Source organism: Gorilla gorilla, chromosome 6, assembly GCF_029281585.2.
Source record: "Gorilla gorilla gorilla isolate KB3781 chromosome 6, NHGRI_mGorGor1-v2.1_pri, whole genome shotgun sequence".
Taxonomy (NCBI): Eukaryota; Metazoa; Chordata; class Mammalia; order Primates; family Hominidae; genus Gorilla; species Gorilla gorilla.
The window spans coordinates 74,562,420-74,585,000 of record NC_073230.2 but is presented as its reverse complement, the minus strand read 5'-3'; the positions used below and the strand labels follow the sequence as shown (position 1 = coordinate 74,585,000).

General features: G+C 42.6%; 1 long non-coding RNA gene across 3 annotated transcripts in view; it reads right to left on the bottom strand.

Moving 5' to 3' along the window:
• Positions 1 to 22,581, bottom strand: part of LOC129523660 (uncharacterized) — a 79,510-nt gene that overhangs the window by 29,678 nt on the left and 27,251 nt on the right. For 2 of the 3 annotated variants that reach the window (XR_008667231.2, XR_010134684.1), the window contains exons 2-4: positions 15,329 to 15,617; positions 5,378 to 5,561; positions 1,546 to 1,665 (exon numbers count right to left, since the gene is read on the bottom strand). This is a non-coding gene — a long non-coding RNA (uncharacterized lncRNA). Of the gene's footprint in view, positions 1 to 1,545; positions 1,666 to 5,377; positions 5,562 to 9,551; positions 15,618 to 22,581 lie in introns of all 3 variants that reach the window. The other variant, XR_010134685.1, reaches the window with a different exon arrangement.

Genomic DNA, 22,581 nt, shown 5'->3' with positions numbered 1-22,581 from the left:
CAGAGTCTTGCTCTGTTGTCCAGGCTGGAGTGCAATGGCACAATCTCAGCTCACTGCAACCTCTGCCTCTCGGGTTCAGGTGGTTCTCCTGCCTCAGCCTTCCGAGTAGCTGGGACTACAGGCACCTGCCGCCTCGCTCAGCTAATTTTTGTATTTTTTAGTAGATACGGGGTTTCACCATGTTGGCCAGGCTGGTCTCGAACTGCTGACTGCCTTGGCCTCCCAAAGTGCTGGGATTACAGGCGTGAGCCACTGTGCCCAGCCAACTTAGATTTTTTCACAAATAAAAAATGGATAACTATTGTACACAATATAATGATTTTTTTGAGACTGAGTCTGGCTCTGTTACCCAGGCTGGAGTACACTGGTGTGATTATGCCTCACTGCAACCTTAATCCCCTAAGCTCAATTGATCCTCCCACCTTAGCTTCCCAAATAGCTGGGAGTACAGGTGCAAGCCACCACACCTGGCTTATTTTTTTTTTAGTTTTGTAGAGATGGAATTTTGTCATGTTGCCCACACTGGTCTCAAACTCCTGATCTCAAGTGATGTGGCTACCTTGGCCCCCCCAAAGTGCTGGGATTATAGACATAAGCCACCATGCCCATCCTGTGCCCATATTAAATGAGCACTTAATATGTATATAAATTGTGAAATAATTTTTTTTTGAGACAGAGTTTCACTCTTGTTGCCCAAACTGGAGTGCAATGGCACAATCTCGGCTCACTGCAACCTCTGCCTCCTGGGTTCAAGCGATTCTTCTGCCTCAGCCTCCCCAGTAGCTGGGATTACAAGGCACACTAATTTTTTGTATCTTCTGTTTTTTTTTTTTTTTTTTTTTGAGATGAAATCTTGCTCTGTCACCCAGGCTGCAGTGCAATGGCACATCTCAGCTCACTGCAACCTCCGCCTCCTGGGTTCAAGCAATTCTCCCTTCCTAAGCCTCCCGAGTAGCTGGGATTACAGGTGCCCACCACCACACCTGGCTGATTTTTGTAGTTTTCGTAGAGATGGGGTTTCACCATGTTGGCCAGGCTGGTCTCGAACTCCTGACCTCAGGTGATCTGCCTGCCTCAGCCTCCCAAAGTGCTGGGATTACAGGCGTGAGCCACTGTGCCCTGCCAGTTGTGAAATAATTAATTCAATGAAGTTAATGAATACACGTATCATCTTACATAGTTTCCTTTATTGTATTCAAGTATACAAAAACATTATTATCTACTATAATCATGATGCTATATATTAGATTCATGAACTTTATTTATGTTATAACTAAAAGTTTATACCCTTTAAACAACATCTTCCATTTTCCCTACCTCTTGGCTCTGGTATCCACCTTTGTACTCCCTGCGTCTAGGAGTTCAACCTTTTAGATTCCTCATACACGTGAGACAAATAAGAAATATTTGTCTGTATCTTCCTATTCTTCCTATTTTTAGTAAGTCCCCTGTTAATGCTCATGCTGCTCCCCCAGACACATCATCAGTAGCACTCAGGTGGAGAAAGCAGACACAGCACTGAGTCACTCAACCCAACACTCTTACCACAACACGGATGCTTATGGTCCAAAGTGAAAACCACCAATCACCATCCTGAAACATGGCATTCTCTGCTGGCCTTTAAAGTTTAAAGAGGCTGGAGAAGGCAGCAACGTCTGAATGAGTCTGCATTTGGAAAAGAACATATGTACATGCATCAGCGCAGTATTTACTGAGAATATGCTGTGTGCTCAACAGTATGCTACAGAGCACAGTGCTGGGAACCTCACATTATGTGAGTGAATCCTCATAATACCATGGGAGGTGGGTACTAAGTGTCCCATGATTCTCAGAATTTAGATAAAAAGCCCAGCATTTCTGTTTCTTCTTCTGTTTTCCTAACATTAATTTTATTTTATTTTATTTTATTTATTTTTTTGAGACAGAGTCTCTCTCTGTCACCCAGGCTGGAGTGCAGTGGCACAATCTTGGCTCACTGCAACCTCCACCTCCTCGGTTCAGGTGATTCTCCTGCCTCAGCCTCCTGAGTAGCTGGGATTACAGGCGCATGCCACCACACCTGGCAGATTTTTGTATTTTTAGTAGAGACGGGGTTTCACCATGTTGGCCAGGCTGGTCTCGAACTCCTAACCTCACGTGATCCACCCGCCTCCGCCTCCCAAAGTGCTGGGATTACAGGCGTGAGCCACCACACCTGGCCCTAACATTGATTTTAAAAAGAAAATGTATATAATAAAATTTTATCTAGACAAGTAGGAGAGATACAGAAAAGAATGGTTAAGCTTAATTTAGAGGAATTGTTATATTTATATATACTTTCTTGTGACTTGCAGGGCAACTACTGGATCTCCAGGAATAGAGAATGGGTTGCTAGGTGGCATATGTCTCTAGAAATACTTGTTTTAATTTAAAAAAAAAAGAGAGAGAGAGTTCTCTTTCATTTATCTGCTTTTAGCTTTTAGGAAATTGTGAGCAGCAGCTCTAGAGAGGCAGCAGAAGCCGCCACTCAAAACTCTGATCTCCTTTAATCAGTCTGTAAGGGGAGATTCCAGGGTGGGGCAAGACCTGGATGAGGCCTCAGGAGAGGATGGAGTTAAGCAGGCCTAGAGTAACGAGGGGGCCACAGGATTCTCATCTCTATGCTGCTGGGGTGTTTCCAGGTCTGTCTTTTCTAAGTCTGTCCAAGGGAAACTTGACTTGAAGTTTGTAGAATTGTCATCTATTTTGGCCAATTTTCTGTCTGTTTTATAACATATAATAACATACATACATGTTAATTTAACCAAAAACCCCTATGGTTTTCTAGCACAATTATAAGCTAAACATGTATTCTTAGCAAGGTAAAAGCAATAGAAATGATAACAATAACAACCGTTCTGTGCATCAATAGCCCTTCAGCTGGTGACATAACAACTCTGAACAATGTAAGGGAATTGGCCCCAGAGGAAGCCCGAGTTCCTGTACACCTCCCTTCTTTGTACTGACCCCATAATTCTGAATTCAACCATTTATCCATGTGCTCTAGGCTGAAACTGCCAGGATTGTAGAGATAGTGACTGCTTTATCTGTTTTTTCTAATGCTCATTTTTAATGGAAGCAATTGATTTATCGATCTGTCTCCAGAGCTCCTCGTTCATTACCCAGAAAACTGGAGAAACACCCATCTGGGTACCAACCAAGGAGATTCTTTCTGTGAGGGGAGGAAAAAGTCCTGGATGACTCATTCCCCTTCCTCTGAAATGGGAACAGAATTAGACCCTGCTGTCAGCCTGACACAGCTGTGCCAATCTGCACAGCACATCCCCAAATGTCTCAAAGACTCCCAGGTGCTGGTGAGAAGGTCCCCAGTGAGCCTGGGCTGAAGCCCCCCTGGTTATCCAGGCAGGAGAGACTCAAGCTAACTCTGCATGATCGCAATAAAGAATAAACCTGCCCTGGTGGAGCTGCAGACCCTGGATCCAGGTGTGATATCACTTGTTTGTGATCAGCTCACTCTTGGGTAAGAAAAAGAACAGGAATACTCTACTACAGTAACACAGTTTACAGGTGGGTTAATTGTGGTCATAGCTCTGGATATTGTGTGGCCCTAACATCCTTCTGCTAAGGTGCTTGTTTAACTTACAGATTCTGCTACCAGATTCTGTTTACACCAGGAACATATCACACAACTATAGCAAGTCACTAAACATTATCTGGAAAATTTGAAGGACCTCACCCTGAAAGAAGAGCACTAAGATTTCTACGTTGTTCTCTCATGATGAAACAAATGTGCCCCATGGGTTTTCTGTACATCCTCAATCCAAAATCTGACCGTATCTTGTAAATTCCAGGTGTGCAGATTTTAGATGGGATCCACCTGTCTCTGCATTTTGGGGGGTTACAGCAAGTGGAGTAAAAGCAGAGGAGAGATTCCCTCATGGAGACTCCTGTAACACATTCTAAGGAAGAAGATGAGGCAAAAGTAATACAAGTAGAGAGTTTATTTGGGCCAAGTTTGAGGATTGCAACCTGGGAGCACAGATTCAAGTTTCCCTGAATATGCACTTTGACTAGCAGCAGTTACAAGTGGATTTTTAAATGCAAAAATTGAGGACAGGACATGGGCTGTCACAAAGTTATTTGTCAGGACATCTTATTGATTTACAGAAATAATATTGATTAGTGATTGGCTTATAGAGGGTGTAGGCTATGATTTCAGGTGTGGTATTATTAGTTAATGTATAGTCATTTGTAGCAAAAGCAAGCAGTTTCAAGATATGAATACATAGGTCGGGTGCAGTGGCTCACACCTGTAATCCCAGCACTTTGGGAGACTGAGGTGGGCAGATCACCTGAGGTCAGTAGTTTGAGACCAGCCTGGCCAACATGGTGAAACCCCGTCTCTATTAAAAATACAAAAATTAGTCAGGCGTGGTGGCACGCACCTGTAATCCCAACTACTCAGGAGGCTGAGACAGGAAAATCACTTGAACCCAGGAGGCGGAAGTTGCAGTGAGCCAAGATCACACCACTGCACTCTAGCCTGGGCAACAGAGCGAGATTCCATCTCAAAAAATAAATAAATAAATAAATAAATAAATAAATAAATAAATAAATATATAAATAAATACGTAGCTCAAAGAGGGGAGCAGGACATGATTATAATCTCCTTTTAATGTTTCTATGGACCTGATAATTAAAGTTACTTGCATTTCTCAGATGAAACTTACATTTTTTAGGACCTATATACAGAATTTGAAGATGCCAATTTGGGTCTTAGCAGGGTGAGGATGCAGCGGTGAACTCTGTGCCTCTGTAAGCATTATGGCAGAAGGAAAATGAGGGGAATTAAGATTCTCAAAGCTACTGATTGCACATGTGTGAGCCTGGATGGGTTTCGAGGCCCCATGGTCTCTGAACCAGTTTCAGGTATAAAGAATGCCAAGGGCATAAAAAGAGGTAGACTGGCTGACTGCTGTCCTCTGAAGTTATTTATGTGGAAACCTGCTCTAACTGCTCTGACGTGACTGTGGATCCCAAATAGGCAGAGACACCACTCTACCTGCAGATTTTGGGGGCAGCATGCATGTTGCTGCACAACTGTGAGTTACTGAGCGGAAAGGACCCCTCTAGTGTGAAGCCTGGTGGGCACCTCATATGTTTATAGTGTGTCTGGCAATTCTGGACAGTGTTCATAAAATGTAACTGAAAACTTAATTGTCTCCAACTCCCCCAAACACTCTCCAAAGTAGAATAGAAAGCAAATTATTATTACACAGTTAGACCAGAATCTGATTTAAATTATAGGTAATCTCATAACAGACTGAAAGACATAATTAGTCCTCAAGTAGGACACTTCACAGCACCATGTGTCATATACAGTTTATCCTAAATTCACCTGGTAATTGGGGAGGCCATCTGTGGTTGCTGACTGGCATATCTGAAGGAAAAATAATGGTCCCAAGTCCAGGAGGGACAGAAGGTAATTTTGAAACTTGGAGCAAGCTGTGCGATAGGGCTCTAACTTTTTTGCTGTTTACATTTCCGAGCAGTCATTTCCAGGTCCTAGAGAAAGACTTTTCCTAGAAAAAAATAACAAAAGGACTGTTCAGCCATTAAAAATATTAACACATATGTCAAAGAGGCAGAGAAAAAATTAAATATAAAAGTTTTCTGAATTAAATGCTTTAAGGAAGGAGAGCAAATTTTCTACTCTTACTTTCAAGTTGGAAAATTAAGTCTTATATTTCTAATTTGTATTTATGCTTTCAACAGCCAAGTCCAGGGAAGTTGGTCTTAAACTCATGGGCATTTGAATTCCAGTAAGTCTGGACTTAGGCACCTGAGGGGTAGCCTCGGCCACACTGTATGCACTTGAAATAAAGTCTGTGGAAAATAAAATGTCAGAAGAGAAAAAAATGCTATTTAGGACAGACGTGTGAGGGACAATGAAGAGTTGCTGGAAGGACTGCTTTGTGCTACAAATACTGGCCTAGGCAGGGTTATGCTCTGACTTATTTCTGTTTCCATAAGGATGAGAGTATAATCAAGTGGTCCAGAAGCCTAGGTGCATAAAGGGACCACATTACTGCCACTGATTCAGGGTTTTGGGGCAAGGATATGCCAGGAGTTCTCTAGGCATATGTTTGGGTTCTTGGTGGAAACCTCTAGGTTTCCACAGAGCAAAAGCACTGTGGGTGCAATTCCTGAGTTTGTACTTTTGTCCTGGGAGAAGCAGGGCCCTGTCGTTACCTAGAGCTAGAGCACGTGTGCGTGAGTGGGTGAAAATAACATGGTGGCAGCTGGGAGAAAAGAGGGGTCTGTCCTCAGAATTGATTTATTCTGTGTTGTGAGACAAGAGAAATAGCTCAGAGCTGTCTATGTGACATATGCAAAATCAATCACACTCAGAGAGACATGAATATGAAACTTAAGTCATCCCACCCCACCCATGCCTGGAAGCAATTGTTTAGATATTTTCTTCCCAACTAGTATCTCACTCATCTTCATGTTCCTGAAATTGGTGACACAAAGTGCAATGCATGGCCAATCAATAGTTTATGTTATTTTATTTATTTATTTATTTTTAGTTTTTTGAGACGGAGTCTCGCTCTGTCACCCAGGCTGGAGTGCAGTAGTGCAATCTTGGCTCACTACAACCTCTGCCTCCCAGGTTCAAGAGATTCTCCGGCCTCAGTCTCCCGAGTAGATGGGATTACAGGCGCCTGCCACCTTGCTCAGCTAATTTTTGTATTTTTTAGTAGATACGGGGTTTCACCATGTTGCTCAGGCTGGTCTTGAACTCCTGACCTCAAGTGATCCACCCATCTAGGCCTCCCAAAGTGCTGGAATTACAGGCGTGAGCCATTGCGCTTAGCCAGTAGCTTATGTTATTTTATTTTTTGTAATTTTTTTTTTTTGAGACTAAGTGTCACTCTTGTCCCCCAGGTTGGAGTGCAATGGCGTGATCTCAGCTGACTGCAACCTCTGCCTCCCGGGTTCAAGTGATGCTCCTGCCTCAGCCTCCCGAGTAGCTGGGATTACAGGTGCCTGCCACCACGCCCGGGTAATTTTTGTATTTTCAGTAGAGATGGGGTTTCACCATGTTGGCCAGGCTGGTCTCGAACTCCTGACCTCAGGTGATCCGGCCGCCTCGGCCTCCCAAAGTGCTGGGATTACAGGCATGAGCCACCACGCCTGGGTGCTTATGTTATTTTAATGTAATGCTTAGAAAACAACTTATAAACTATTTTTGCTATTTCCCTTTGCAAAGCCATATGTAACTGTGGCTTATGTTCCCAGATAGAACTGTGTCCAGCTGCACGTTCTTGCAACCCAATAACAAGATGCAGGCAAACTGGAAAAGAAGAGAGTTTATTTCTGTAACTGGGTACAGGGAGAAAGTCAGAGATAATTCACCAGACCAACTCAAGATTCTAAAGTTCTTCCAGTGCTTATATATATTTCAAACTATATGCCTACGTGTAATATTATACTCGCCTAAGTTTATGGGGGATTAATTTTGTTTTAACTAAAAGATCAGAGCCCATAAATGTCCCCTAAATCTACTTAATTTGTGAGGGCCCCGGTACCAGTGTGATTACTTCCATCCTCCTGTCTTACCTATGGTTTGGGTCTGGAGAGTTGCTTCAGACCCCCAGTAAATTTATCTGACCCAAGATGGGTCTTGGTACAAGGAATGTAGGGCTTTCTTTCTTTATTATCTTGACTTGCCTCAAGTTTCAGAAGCCTGGGCAAGATTCTTACCAAACATATGTTTCATTTCTGGCTTTGCTGTTGGGGCATCAATTTCCCTAGGTTTAACTGCTACCTTAATGTTAAGGCAGATGCTGTGGTAGTTTGAATGTATAACTGGAGTGCTATGGAGGCCTGTCTGTGTGACTGTTAGGAAGAATTGGCCTGCCACAATCCCCACTGTCAATTTGCACATGATTTCTATCATGCCTAAGCTGGAGGGACTGCAGGGATGTGGGACGTCATGATCATTCTGGCTACTTCCTGCTGAGGGGGGTCACTGTTAGGGGGCAGTGAACATGGGATTGGAGTGGCAGAGGTTCATTTGCTCTTGGAAATACTATTGGCCTCAGGCTTTTAGCAGAGCACCTGCTGAAACATAATGGCATGAGTTTTGGGAATGTTGTGAAACAGCACACAGCGCATAGCAGCAATACATTACACAGCACAGAGATATACTTAAGCCTAGGAAAATAGCAAAGAATGCCAGGACTTCCTGCCAGCAAGAAGGTTCTGTGCTGAGCCATGATGCGAGCCAATCATTTCGTGATAACTGTGGGCTGGAAATGGCTATAATTTGCTAACGTATACCCTTTAGTACTAGAAAGATGTTCCTAGAATTATTCGGAATATACACACAGCATTCAGTTTTGATGAGGGCATGAGATCCCCCTTGGGCTGCAGTAAGAATGTCTAAGCCCATTCGATTTTGCAAAATAGCCTTTCACATATGATACATCTCAGTATTTATAAGAGAGATGCTTTGGAAGCTGTCACTTAGAGCCCACTGAGTAAAGTTGGCTAATGCCTCTATGTGCCATATAACATTTTCTAATCCTATTAAGAGCATGAATATTGCAGATTGATGGTTGTACCAGTGAAAGACTGACCTGGTCCATCTGTTAATCATATGTGGAAGATTGGGCAGATTTTGTATGGTTTTTACCTAAAAACCTTATGCCTATGGGAAGCCTAGAGTGCAACATCCCTACCAGCCCAAGGGAAGCCGCGGCCACAGGTTGGTGCTGCAAAGTCCTGTTGGGAGGATACCAATTTAGGCCAGGCCATTAAGACCAATCTATGGTGAACACATCCCTCTGCTGGCGTACTATAATATATTGGTACCACTCAGAAGGAATCCATCCTATAATCTGAGCTGCATTAGGCCAATGGTCAAGGAAATGTTTTCATTGCTCCCAGAACAAGGAAGCTATTTGCCTTAAATGTCCAGTAGAAGCAGTTAACCAAATGAACCCATCCCAGATTTGGAGAAAGCCATTCTTGTATCAAACATTTTGGGGCTTGAAGGTTTGGATGGGCACTTTTGAATCTAATAAAGGAGTAGCTAATGCTATAACTTTGTCCCTTGTTCTATTAAAGAGAATGGCTTTTTGTGTCCTGGGTCACTTAAAGTCTCATTTACGGGCCATTCTGACACATTTGCTTTAGTTATCCCAGTCATTTGCAACCCAATCCAGCTTTCAAATTTCCTGGAAAAGTTTGTAGGTACACCCAATCTTTTCCTTGCACAGGTGAGACCCACCAAGGCAGACCTGTGGTACTAGAAAGCAGTAACAGGCCACAGACCCAACAGGAATCCTGCTGGAGGCTGTCTGCATAGTCCTGTGCCCATTGTAGACAGAGGTTACAAGTGTGTAATGGAACAGTAAGAGGTATAAAAGGAAGCATAGCATAAAAGAAATCTGTATCATTTTCCGAATAGAAACTTTAAGTCCTCTAGGGGCTCCACTTCCCATTGAGTGGTTGCAGGTGTTTCCATTGTGGATACCCCAGGTGACTGGAATTTCTTCACTCACATATGATGAACCCAGGGTTTGATGCCTGTCAGCTTCAGTGCCAAGTCAGTAGTCAACAGCACATCGTAGGGCCCTTTCCATTTTTCCTGTAGTTGTTGGGCAGGATCAGCTTCCCTCCATTCCTTCAGCAGCACTTGATCACCAGGCTGAAATGGGTGGCGGTCTCCTACAAAATCTGTGTCATTCCTCTAAGAAGCAAACTTATGCAAATCATTAAGAGTTCGTCCTGAGTGACATAAGTTTTAATAACTAATTCTGTATCCACTGACACTCTAGCAACCCAGGACAAGGCTACAAAGGGCCTCCCGAAAATAATTTCATAAGAACTTAACTTAATCCCATTTCTGGGGGCCATTCTTACCCAGAGCAGTGCAATCCCAAGTACCTGAATCCATTTTAACTGAGCTTCCTGACATAGCTTAGCAAGAATTGTCTTTAAAGTATGATGCATTCTTTCAGTCTGTCCAGAGGATTGAGGCTTCCATGCCGAGTGCAGCTTCCATTTTATTCCTACTGTTTTGCTTACTTGTTGGGTTATTTCCGAGGTAAATGAAGGCCCATTGTCACTATGGATAATGTCAGGGAGCCCATATCGGTGTATGATGTTCTTTAGCTGCACTTTAACTACCTCTGTTGGCCACTCGGTATGATATGGGTAGGCTTCCACCCAGCCTGAGAGTGTCCACTACAACTAAGAGGTATTTGTACCTTCCAGGGGCAAGTGGCATTTGAGCAAAGTCAATCTGCCAATTTTCTAGTAGATGCTTCCCTCTCGCCTGTTGTCTGGGTTGTCCTTTGCTATAGTTATTGGTCTCATTTTCAGCGCAAAGGTAGCAATGTTGTATTATACTTCTTAAGTGAGCCTTTTCCTTCATATATTTTTGCACAAAAGTTAACGAGGCATCTCATCCAAAATGCATGCTATCATGAATATATTTTAGCATTGGGTTGAAGGAAGGTGTGCTGGCACCCAAACCAGGCCCTTGTTATTTACTTTCCAGCCTTTCTTGTCTTAATTTTGTCCTTGGCAATCTTTTCATCCTCAAACTACACTGGGGTTTGAAAGCTGCCAAATCTACTTGGGAAATCAAAGGTGCCTGGACCTTGGCACTGGTGCTGGCTAGATGCCTGGCTGTGCAGTAGGTGAAGGTGTTCCCCCTAACTGGTTTGAAATCGCTGCTCTTATGGCCTGGACAATGCATAGCAGCTATTTTTCTTGACGCTGTTACTGCTTCCAACAGCTCCAACACTTGCTTAGCATATAAAATTTCAGTATTATCAGCTTTTAGCAGTCCCCTTTCCTTCCAAATAGCTCTGTGTGCATGAACTATCATGAAGGAATATTTGGAATCAGTGTAGATATTGGTGCTCTCACCTTGGGACAGTTGCAAGGCTCTGGTAAAAGCGACTAACTCAGCCTTTTCCGCAGAAGTCCCTGTCGGGAGTGTTCTTGCCTCTATTACCTCCAAGAGAGTTACTACAGCATAGGCAGCATTTCTCCTTTGTTGGTGACTAAGCTTCTTCCATCCATGAACAGCAACCAGTCTACATAGGGGAGGGCTGCATCCTTTAGATCTGGGAGACCAGAAAATACTTGATTATAACCTCTAGGCAGTTGTGTACTAGTTCCTTTGTTCCCCAGTAGGTGGCAGCAAAATGGCAGGGTTTGAGGCTCCAGTGGTCTGCAGTTTTACTGTGGGATTATCAAGCAGGATGGCCCGCTATCAGCCTAATCTGACAACCGTCAGCCAGTAGCCACCCTTCTGCTCAAATAACACCAGGCTTGATGGGGCACATAAATCACGATGGGCTGACCCAAAGTCAGCTTCTCAGCTCCCTTGAGCAACAAGCAGGCGGCAGCTACTGCTTTGAGACAAGGGGGCCAGCCCCTTGCCACTGTATCAATCCTTTTGACAAATAAGCCACTGGTTGCAATATTTCTTTTAGTTTTTGTGTTAGGATCCCGAGTGCCAGACCCAGTCTTTCATGCACATAAAGTTGCAAGGGTTTATGAGGATTTGGCAGCCTCAGAGATGGGGTAGATGTCATCTTAAGCTTTAATTGTTTAAACGCATTCTGGTGTTACAGCTCTCATTTAAAGGGGTTGTGGTTGGCCCCTTTTACCAGTTCATATAGCAGCTTTACCTTCAGCCATAATTGGAAATCCAGATTCTACAGAACCCTGCCCTTCCCAGGAAGCCCCTTAGCTGCTTTCTGGTTGTGGGTGTCGTGATAGAGGCAACTGCATTTTGCCTCTCCACCGTCAGGGCTCTGGTTTCTCTGTAACAGAAATCTTAGGTATCCCATGGTTTGTTTGCATATCTGTACCCCTGTGCCCTTTTGCTTAAGACCTTGTACCCACAGGCTGCCAAATGGTTTAGAGTTTTTACAGTGTTATCCTGACATTCTTGCTTCAAGGAGCTGGAGATTAGCAAATCATCCGCATACTGTAGCAGTACCCCATTTTCCAATTGTAAGTCTCTTAAGTTCTGAGCCAGTGCTTCCCAAATACAGTTGGGGAATTTTTAAACCCTTGAGGAAGCACTGTCCAACAATATTGAAATTGTGCAGCTGTTTCAGGGTCTGTCCACTCAAACAATAATTGGCTTTCTGCATTCACTGGTATGCAAAAGAAAGCATCCTTCAAATCTAATACTCTAAACCATTCATGGTCTCTGGACAGGAAGATAAAAATAGTGTATTGATTGGCCCCAGTGGGGTGGGTGTCTTCTACAGTATCACTGATCACCCTTATATCTTGCATGAATTTGTACTTGCATGGATGAGATTTCTTTACTGGCAGAATGGGCATGTTCTATGGAGACTGACAAAGTCTTATTAAGACATGCCACAAGAATCAGAATGTACCAGCTGGATGCCTTCTAGGGCCTCTTTCTTTAAGGCGTATTGTTCCTTTCGAACAGGTTGGGTCCCTTCCTTCAGCTTGATTTCTACTGGATTCACATTAATTGTCCGCCTTGGTTGGTTGGATGCTGATACTTCCGGCTTTACCTTGTTGAGGACTTCCTGTGGAATCATCTCTACCTTAAGGTGTGAAGTCTCCGATTTCATCAGGAGGGCCTGTCGCCACAATCTGTGTTCTGAGGGTACCTGGAGGCACATCTGGCGCATCTCTGGGTCAAAGACAACTCATGCCTGTAACTTACATAAGAGGTCTCTACCAAGCAGAGAGATCGAGCAGTCCAGCACATAAGGAAACTGATGAGGCCGAGCACCTTGGCTCACACCAGTAATCCCAGCACTTTGGGAGGCCGAGGTGGGTGGATCACGAGGTCAGGAGCTCAAGACCAGCCTGGCCAAGATGGTGAAACCCTGCCTCTACTAAAAATACAAAAAAATTAGCTGGGCGCGGTGGCAGGCGCCTGTAATCCCAGCTACTCGGGAGGCTCAGGCAGAGAATTGCTTGAACCTGGGAGACGGAGGATGCAGTGAGCCAAGATCGCACCACTGCACTTCAGCCTGGGTGACAGAGCAAGACCCTGTCTCAAAAAACAAAAGGAAAAAAGAAACCAATGAGTTATTAAGCCATTTCCCACCTTCCAGGATAGAGGGTGAAAGAACTATTCTGATTTTAGCTTTCCGCTCACCCCAACTATATTGACAGAGGTGTCAAAAAGTTCAGTAAGGCCGGGTGTGGTGGCTCACGCGTGTAATCCCAGCACTTTGGGAGGCCAAGATGGGCAGATCACTTGAGGTCAGGAGTTCGAGACCAGACTGGCCAACATGGTGAAACCCTGTCTCTACTAAAAATACAAAAATTAGTTGGGCATGGTGAGGCATGCCTGTATTCCCACCTACTTGGGAGGCTGAGGCAGAATTGCTTGAACCCAGGAGGCAGAGGTGGCAGTGAGCTGAGAGCATGCCACTGCACTCCAGCCTGGGCGATAGAGCAACTCAGTCTCAAAAAAGGTTCACTAATTGGGATATTAATTGATGAGTAAGCAGCACCCATATGGATTTAGAAGTCCAATTTTCATTTCCCCACTGTCGAATTTACCCAAGGCTCCTGAGGGAAAATCTTAAGGTCAGACAGGGTTGGAGCCATCAGGAGTCTTGGGTCCCTCAGTCCTCTTTGGATTCGTTTTCAGGCTTAACAGCCATAAGTGACCTAAGCTCCTTCTTAATCAACTTGGGGCAGTCTTTCTTTCAATGCCCTGTCTCCTGACAGTAAGTGCATTGATCCTTTCCTATATTTTCCTTCTGCCTCAGGGGTCCCTTTTTCTTTGGGTTTCCTACCACAGTGGCTCTAAGTATTGCTGCCTGCCATAGAGCCTTAGTTTCCTTGGATTCCCTGCTATTATAGACATTGAATGCAATGTCAATTAACTGAGAAGCATTCATTCCGATAGCCCCTTCCACATTTGGAACTTCTTTCTGATGTCTGGGGGCACTTTGCCTTATAAGAGTCATGTTTACCATTCTGACATTTCTGGGGTCCTGTGGATCTAAGTCTGTATACTTTCTATACATTTGACACATCTGTTCCATAAATTCTGAGGGGTCCTCATTAGGTTTCTGCTGAAGTTCCTGCACTTTATTCAGACTTTTAGGTCTCAGCACCCCTACCTAATGTCCTTTAGAATACACCTTTTACAATGCTACAGACAATTATCTCCAGCTACACTGGCCTCATTTGGGTCCAAATTTGGGTCACTGCATGGAATCAGCTCATCAGGGTCTAGGGTATCATCAGGGCTTTCATCATGAAAGTGCTTTTTTTTCTCCTTCGTCTAATACTAGCCTTCTCTCATCTGCAGTAAGCATAATATTTAGGAGGGCTTGCACATCAGCCCAGGTAGGGCAATGGGTGGCAAAAATAGTGGTAACTGTTCAGTCATCTTCTGGGGATCTTCCCTGTAGGAAGGACTGGAACTTTTCCAATTCAGTAAATCAGATGTGGAAAAAGGGCTTCATGCTCAGTAATATCCAGCCAGAGGCTCTTGCTGATTAACTCCCGTGGGATATTGTCAGAAGGGAAATTGTCCTGCCCCAGGCTTGGTAGCTCCTCAGCCAAAATTAGTGCCTTGCCCAGTTCAGGAGGGAGAGACTGTGTTTGTAGCCTCTTTGAACTTTGGGGGTGGTGACTCTTCACTCTCTTGACTAGGTGGTGGGACACTAGCTTTTACTGGATTAGGCATGTATAGCAATTGCTGACTCTCTAGCTCTTTTTCTTTCTTCCTCTCCCTCAGGGTCAGGTCACACTTTGTCTGGGTAATGCAACATTAACTTACTCCCTTTAACCTCTTGGTTATGTAGCAACATAAGTGCCTGAATGTAGGGGAATTTTTAAACCCTTCCTCCCATTTCCTCAAACTTTGACAAAACAGCTGTAACTGAGATATAATAGCTTAAAGACCCCAAAATTGGCCACCGTTTTTTGGATCCTAAAGCATACATTAGCCAAACCATATTACAATAGTAAACCATTTTCCCCTTAGTCATGGGGGTAACCTCGTACTATTTCCAATCTGACAGCATTTTTCCCAGAGGGCTTCCTGAGGGAAGGAAAGCAGCACTTTCCATTTTAAGTCTAACAAAACCACAGACATGAACATGGAGACAGTTTCAGACAAACACAAAAGGAAGCGTACTTGGGTAAAACAGATCTGAAATCAGCTTCAGGTTTACTCCTAACCAAATAGCAACTGAGTATAAAAATGAGCCCTACTATTTTCCTGACGGTATCAGACCAAACGGCTTAATAAGCCCAGATAAGAAAATAACAGCCTTCCTGCATATGATCCGGTTTTACTCACCCTTTGAGTGCATCCACTCCTGCCTGATCACCACCTGCCTGATCACCATTCTTCCCCAGTGGTGAGGGGGACATGTGGTTTTTGCACATGGAATAGCCCCTGGGAGAGTCCCCAGGACAATCTTATCCAGCAGCTTCTGGGAGTCTCCAAATGACCATCTCGCCACAATCACGGGCCACTGAGTGCAGCACCATTTCAGTGACTCTTGGCTAGCTTGCCAGATGTTGTTCCTGGACCAAACTGGGTCTGGCTGTGTGTTCTTGTGGCCCAATAACAAGATGCAGACAAACTGGGAAAGAAGAGAGTTTATTTCTGTAAACAAGTACAGGGAGGAGGTCAAAGATAATTCCCCAGACCAACTCAAGACTAACAAACATTTTTCCATTGCTTATATATGTTTCAAACTGTATGCTTATGTGCGGTATCATACTCACCTATGTCTACAGGTAAATAATTTTAACTAAAAGCTCAGAGACCAGAAATGTACCCTAAATCTACTTAATCTATGAGGGCCCTGGTATTAGGGTGATTAAGAAATGTCCCCTATTTTTGCTCTACTTAATCTGTGAGGGCCCTGGTAGAGGAGTGATTACTTCTATCTTATATTACCTATGGTTTGGGTCTGGAGAGTTGCCTCAGATGCCCAATAAATTTATTTGACCCAAGATGGGTCCTGGTACAAGGAATGTGGGGCTATCTTCATTATCTTGACTTGCCCCAGGTTTTAGGAGAAACTTGTGCAAGACTCTTACCAAACATATATTTCATTTCTGGCTTTGGTGTCCAGGGATTGATGTTTCTAGGGTTAAGTACTAACTTAATGTTAAGGCAGATGCTGTGAAAGTTTGCCTGTATAACTTGAGTGCTATGGAGGCCTGTCTGTGTGACTGCTAGAAAAAAATTGGCCTGTCACACTAATAGGAGTGTATATTCAGGGAAACTGTAATCTGTGCTCCCCTGTGGCCACCCTAAATTTTGCCATACCTAAACTGTAAACAAGATTCTGACTTTTTGATTATATTAAGTTGATGGTTCTCAGTCTCCACTGACCCTGGGAGAGAAACAGAATCATAGGACAATTCTCAGTGTGACAGCCTCTGTGCAGGAGAACAGAGCCTCCCTTCCATGAGACACCCAGAGTCTACCCCCAGCCCAGACACCCATCTGAAAAGCACTGGTCGAGACTCACAGGCAACCACACGTTCTCACCTCCCCTAATGTATCTCACTAGAGACACTTAGGCCAAATCTCAGAAGCCTGAGCACAAAAACTAATGCCTTTCTTTCGGGTATCTCTCAGGGCATACTGTCAGGAATCATTTCCACATGAGAATGAAGGTGTTTTTATCCAAGAATGCAACAAGGGAGCATGGTTTAATAACATCTGGTTGGAATGGATGGAAGCCCTTAACAAAGATGCCATTATGCAGTGATGATACACAAAGCAAGTTGTGAAACATGTCAAGTAACAAATTAGATTATAGCACCATTGAAATGTGATTCTGTTGTTTTTGCTTACTTTCTGTGTGTTTTTTCTATTATGTTACAATATATCCCCTTTAAGTCCTTGTATTTTCTCATTTAAAAGTCTAGGGCTGGCCAGGTACGGTGGCTAACGCCTGTAATCCCAGCACTTTGGGAGGCCAAGGTGGGTGGATCACCTGAGGTCGAGAGTTCGAGACCAGCCTGACCAACATGGAGAAAACCGTCTCTACTAAAAATACAAAATTAGCCAGGCATGGTGGCTCACACCTGTAATCCCAGCTACTTGGGAGGCTGAGGAAGGAGAATTGTTTGAACCCGGGAGGCGGAGGTTGTGGTGAGCTGAGATCGCGCCATTGCACTCCAGCCTGGGCAACAAGAGTGAAACTCCATCTCAAAAAAAACAAAAAAAAAAAGTCTAGGGCCAGGTGTGGTGGCTCATGCCTGTAATCCCAGCACTTTAAGAGGCTGAGGTGGGTGGACTGCTTGAACCCAGGAATTTGAGATTAGTCTGGGCAACATGGTGAAACCCCATCTCTAGAAAAAATACAAATGTTAGTTGGGTGTGATGGTGTGTACCTGTGGCCCCAGCTACTTGGAAGGCTGAGGTGAGAGTATTGCTTGAGTGCGGGAGGATGGATTGAGTCTGGGAGGTGGAGGTGGCAGTGAGCTGAGACTGTGCCATTGCACCCAGCCAGGCAGCCAGCCAGACAGAGTGAAACACTGTCTCCAAAAAAGATCTATTGCTTAAGCTAATTTTTAAAAAATTTTATTTTTCAAATATACTTTGAAAGCAATGTCTCTTTAAAACATTATCTAAAGATTTTATACTCAAAATACCATTATAGTTTAATATTTCTGTTGTAAAAAATTTTACTTCTTGGCTATGTTCTAAAGTTTTATATCTAAGGTATTTTTAGAAACATTTAGTTCAAAAGAGTGACGATACTGTGGTCAACATGTGCAAGATTTTAAATGAGAAAATAACCATTTTATATGCTGTGAAAAAAATCTCATAGCTGTAACTGGTTAGAATTGACATGAAGGCAGCTGTCTTAATGCAAACACATACAAAGAAACAGACAAGCAGAGCACCACTGTGGTTTGCACCAGGGAAGATAAGGAGAAGAGGGAAGGCTGATGCAAGTGTGGTTAAGGACTGAAGCTTAGGTGGTCCCAGGAAAGCCTCACTGAGAATTAGGTTTTAGTAATTAAGTAATGGAGGGCAAGTGAGTAGTTATGCAAAGAGTAAATAGAAAGATGTAAATTTTATTTGCTGTAGGATTAAGATGTTGATGATCCTACTAAATAAACTATTAATTCATCCAGTTCAATTATTGGCATAATCTTATCATGACTGTTATCTCAGTTAACTACTCTACATTAATTATTTTAACTTCCAAGTCAGGTTTATTACATTTGTAAGCTTTTCCATACCAATGAACAGCTTTTATTTTCTTGTTTTACCAACTGTATCTTTTAATATTCCATTTAGCCTTTGTGTGTAGATGGTCAGCTGAGAAGCCGGGACCCTAAAATATATGGCCTACAGATGTGGGTTGTACCCCATTTGCAGCTAGCTGAATGTTCTTTAAGCTGTCAATCACAGAGATGTGGATCTTAGAAGGGCTATAGCTTTTGCTTCTTTTTTGGAGACCTTAATTACAGCTATAAACGACTTCTTGGTTGTGGTCTCACGTGTGTTTATTTGTGTAGTTCTGAGACATTTATTAAGGTATCCCTTTGATTTAAAATTTTGATATATGTTAAGAATGTGATAAAAAAATTGTTTGTATAGACTTCTCTCCTAAGCTAAATAAGATATATACCCAAAGAGAAAATAATTAAAACATTTCGGGCCGGGCGCAGTGGCTCACACCTGTAGTCCCAGCACTTTGGGAGGCCGAGGCGGGCGGATCACGAGGTCAGGAGATCGAGACCATCCTGGCTAACACGGTGAAACCCTGTCTTTACTAAAATACAAAAAATTAGCCGGGCATATTGGCGGGCGCCTGTAGTCCCTTCTACTCAGGAGGCTGAGGCAGGAGAATGGCGTGAACCCGGAAGGCGGAGCTTGCAGTGAGCCGAGGTTGTGCCACGGCACTCCAGCCTGGGTGACAGCGAGACTCTGTCTCAAAAAAAAAAAAAAAAAAAAAAAAAAAAAATTCAAACGCAAACAGTTTTAAATAACGACTATCCTACACCTCTAGTAAAGAAATATGCCCCACCTCCAAAACTTGTTTATTAATAGTGTAAATTTCAGAATAAAATAGCCAAGAAACAGAAATGTTTGCTATTTATGCAGCTAAAACCCGGCAAAAATATTTTAAGAACCCTATAGTCAAAAGTTTACTTAATTGAAACTGATATTTAGACTACACATACATTTATTTGAGGTCTCTGTTCTCTCCATAAAAGCTTCTCAGTCAACTAAATTTACCACTTCTTAAACTCCTGCTATCTATATGAACTCCTCGTTTATCCTCTTGTTGACATATTTTTTGCCAAGGATAATCTAAAACATTATTGGCTTTTTGATAAAGAAGATATTTTCAAACTGGCTGCTCTAGAATTAGTTTTTTCATTTACTATGTTCTCTCAGTCCTTCCTTTTGCCACTTTTGACACCATATAAGGGGCCCTAAAGGAAATTTCTAGAGGCCCAGGGACCCTTTGAAGGAGAGAGAAACGACATAAGGGACTCTGTTTTGGCAGAGTACTTTTATTTTTTCTCACAGAGCTCCAAGGCTTGTGCAGGTGGAAAGGTTCCTCTTAGGTGTAAGCTCCAGTATATTTTCAATTGAACTCCTCAATCTCTTTGAATTTTAAATGCATCCATGTGTACACACGTAAGTTATGTACTGCATCTACATATATGCATATGTTTATACCTCTGTTTGTATAGTATCCATATGGTACCAAATTAACTTAAAGATAAACAAGGGTTTGTAAATTAAATAAATAAGTCCAAATATTTTTCAAGTTCACACTACTTGAGCAAATTATTTGGTAAATGTAATTAGTTTAATATTGTTGCATTAATAAAAACAATTAGCTTCTGACTTACCAGCAAAATATGCGTGTATTTCACTGTAAAGTTATTGCCTCTATAATACTTGCCTAACATACAGTAATATGAAATTAGCTAACATTACTGACATTAGCTAACACTACTGACATTAATTACTAAATATAATCATATACTTTTGGCTTTTTATTTCAGAGAAACAAAAGCTATCTAGATATTAGTAAATATGTTTTGTTCCAAACTGAAAAACTGTTCAACTAGAATTATGTTTCTAAATATTATAAAATGTGTATTTATAAATTCTTTTTTTGGGGGGACAGAGTCTCTCACTGTCGCCTGGGCTAGAGTGCAGTGGCACAATCTCGGCTCACTGCAACCTCCACCTCCCAGGTTCAAGCGATTCTCCTGCCTCAGCCTCCCAAATTGCTGGGATTACAGGCGCCCGCCACCACACCAAGCTAATTTTTTGTATTTTTAGTAGAGACGGGGTTTCACCATGTTGGCCAGACTGGTCTCCAACTCCTGATCTCGTGATTCGCCCACTTCGGCCTCCCAAAGTGCTGGGATTATAGAAGGAGTTAAACTTTCTTACTTCTTAGGTTTTTATACTATGAATGAACATCATTAGGATTTAAAATTCTTACTAACATGGTGATTGAAACTAGAAATAAAGAACAATTCTATATACAGTGTGTATAAAGAAAATAAGATATGTTTGTTGGAAAAAAGATCATATTGAAAAAGACATGAGGATTGTGGTTTTTCTTAAAGAAACAGTAATTTTGCTTAATGTAGAAATTATTTAAATGTTTTCTTAAATTGAAAAAAGAAAAAAATGAGATAGAACAATTAAATGGGTATAGAAATTGAAGAAAGAAAAAGAATAGAAAAAAATTATAAGAGTTTATAAAAGATTTATAGAGGAGCATGGTGGCTCAAGTCTGTAATTCCAACACTTTGGGAGGCTGAGGAGGAAGAACTGCTTGAGCTGAGGAGTCTGAGACCAGGCTGGGCAACATAGGGAGACCACATCTCTACAGAAAAAATTTAGATACTAGCTGGGCATCATGTTGAATGTCTATATTCCCAGCTACTGGGGAGGCTAAAGTAGGAGAACCCCTGGTGGGGTTGAGGCTGCAGTGAGCCATGATCACACCACTGCACTTTCAGCCTGGGGGACACAGTGAGACTCTGTCTCCAAAAACAAACAAATAGAAAAACCAAAGGTTTATAAAAAATCTTATTATGGGCCAGGCATGGTGGCTCATGCCTATAATCCCGGCACTTTGGGAGGCCGAGGCGGGTGGATCAGCTGAGGTCAGGAGTTTGAGACCAGTCTGGCCAACTTGGTGAAATCCCATCTCTACTAAAACTACAAAAATTAGCTGGGAGTGGTGGCGGGCACCTGTAATCCAAGCTACTTGGGAGGTTGAGGCAGGAGAATCTCTTGAACCCAGGAGGTAGAGGTTGCAGTGAGCCGTCATCACGCCACTGCACTCCAGCCTGGGCGACAAGAGCAAAATTTCATCTCAAAAAAAAAACAAAAAAAACAAAAAAAACAAAAAACATCTTATTATGAGCGGTCAAAGCTGACTGAGATTACACTGATCTGTTTATGAGATTTTATTGAAATTAGCTTTAATTTTAATCATACAATCAATTGTATCAAACATGGGATACAATTCAGTTTTCTTTTTTTAAACAGAATTTTTGTGAAGTATTTTTAAGCAATAATAAAAGACCTGGGGTTCACCTTTTGAGTAAACTGTGTAAAATAAAAAAGAAAATGACCAAATTTCTTTGCCAACTGCATCTTTAATCCTGACCATATTAAGTCTTGTACAATTTCTTCTTGGGGAGTTTCTTCTGAGCTTTCCAGAGACCAAGAAATGCACTTCACTGGGCAAACAGTTTACTGTACTTTTAACGTATGGCTGCTTTTTAAAACTTTTTATTGTGCATACCACCCTCTGTACTCTGGAGTGGTGTCTCACTAAAAATTTTAAATTAATTCAAGATTCTGGCTGGGCGCAGTGGCTCACATCTGTAATCCCAGCACTTTGGGAGACCAAGGCGTGTGGATCGCTTGAGGTCAGGAGTTCAAGACCAGCCTGGCCAACATAGTGAAACCCCATCTCTATTAAAATTAGCCAGGTGTGGTGGCAGGCACCTGTAATCCCAGCAACTTGGGAGGCTGAGGCAGCAGAATTGCTTGAACCCAGGAGGCGGAGGTTGCAGTGAGTCGAGATCGTGCCACTGCGCTCCAACCTGGGTGACAGAGCAAGACCCCATCGAAGAAGAAGAAGAAAGAAAGAAAGAAGAAGAACAAGGAGGAGGAGGATGAGGAAGAAGAAAGAAGAAAAAAGCAGCAGCAGCAGCAGCGAGATTATAATGGTAATTAAAAAGTTACCAAAAAAAAGTCCAGGGCCAGACCGATTCATACCTGAATTCTATGAGACAATTCAAAAAAAAAAAAAAAAAAAAAAAAAAAAGGGTACCAATCCTATTGACACTATTCCAAAAGATAGAGAAAGAGGAAATCCTCCTTAAATTATTCTATGAAGCCAGTATTACTCTAATACCAAAACCAGGAAAAGATATAACAAAAGAGAAAACTGCAGACCAATATTCCTGATGAACATAGATGCAAAAATCCTCAACAAAATACTAGTTAACTGAAACCAACAGCATATCAAAAAGGTAATCCACCATGATCAAGTGGGTTTTATACCAGAGATGCAGGAA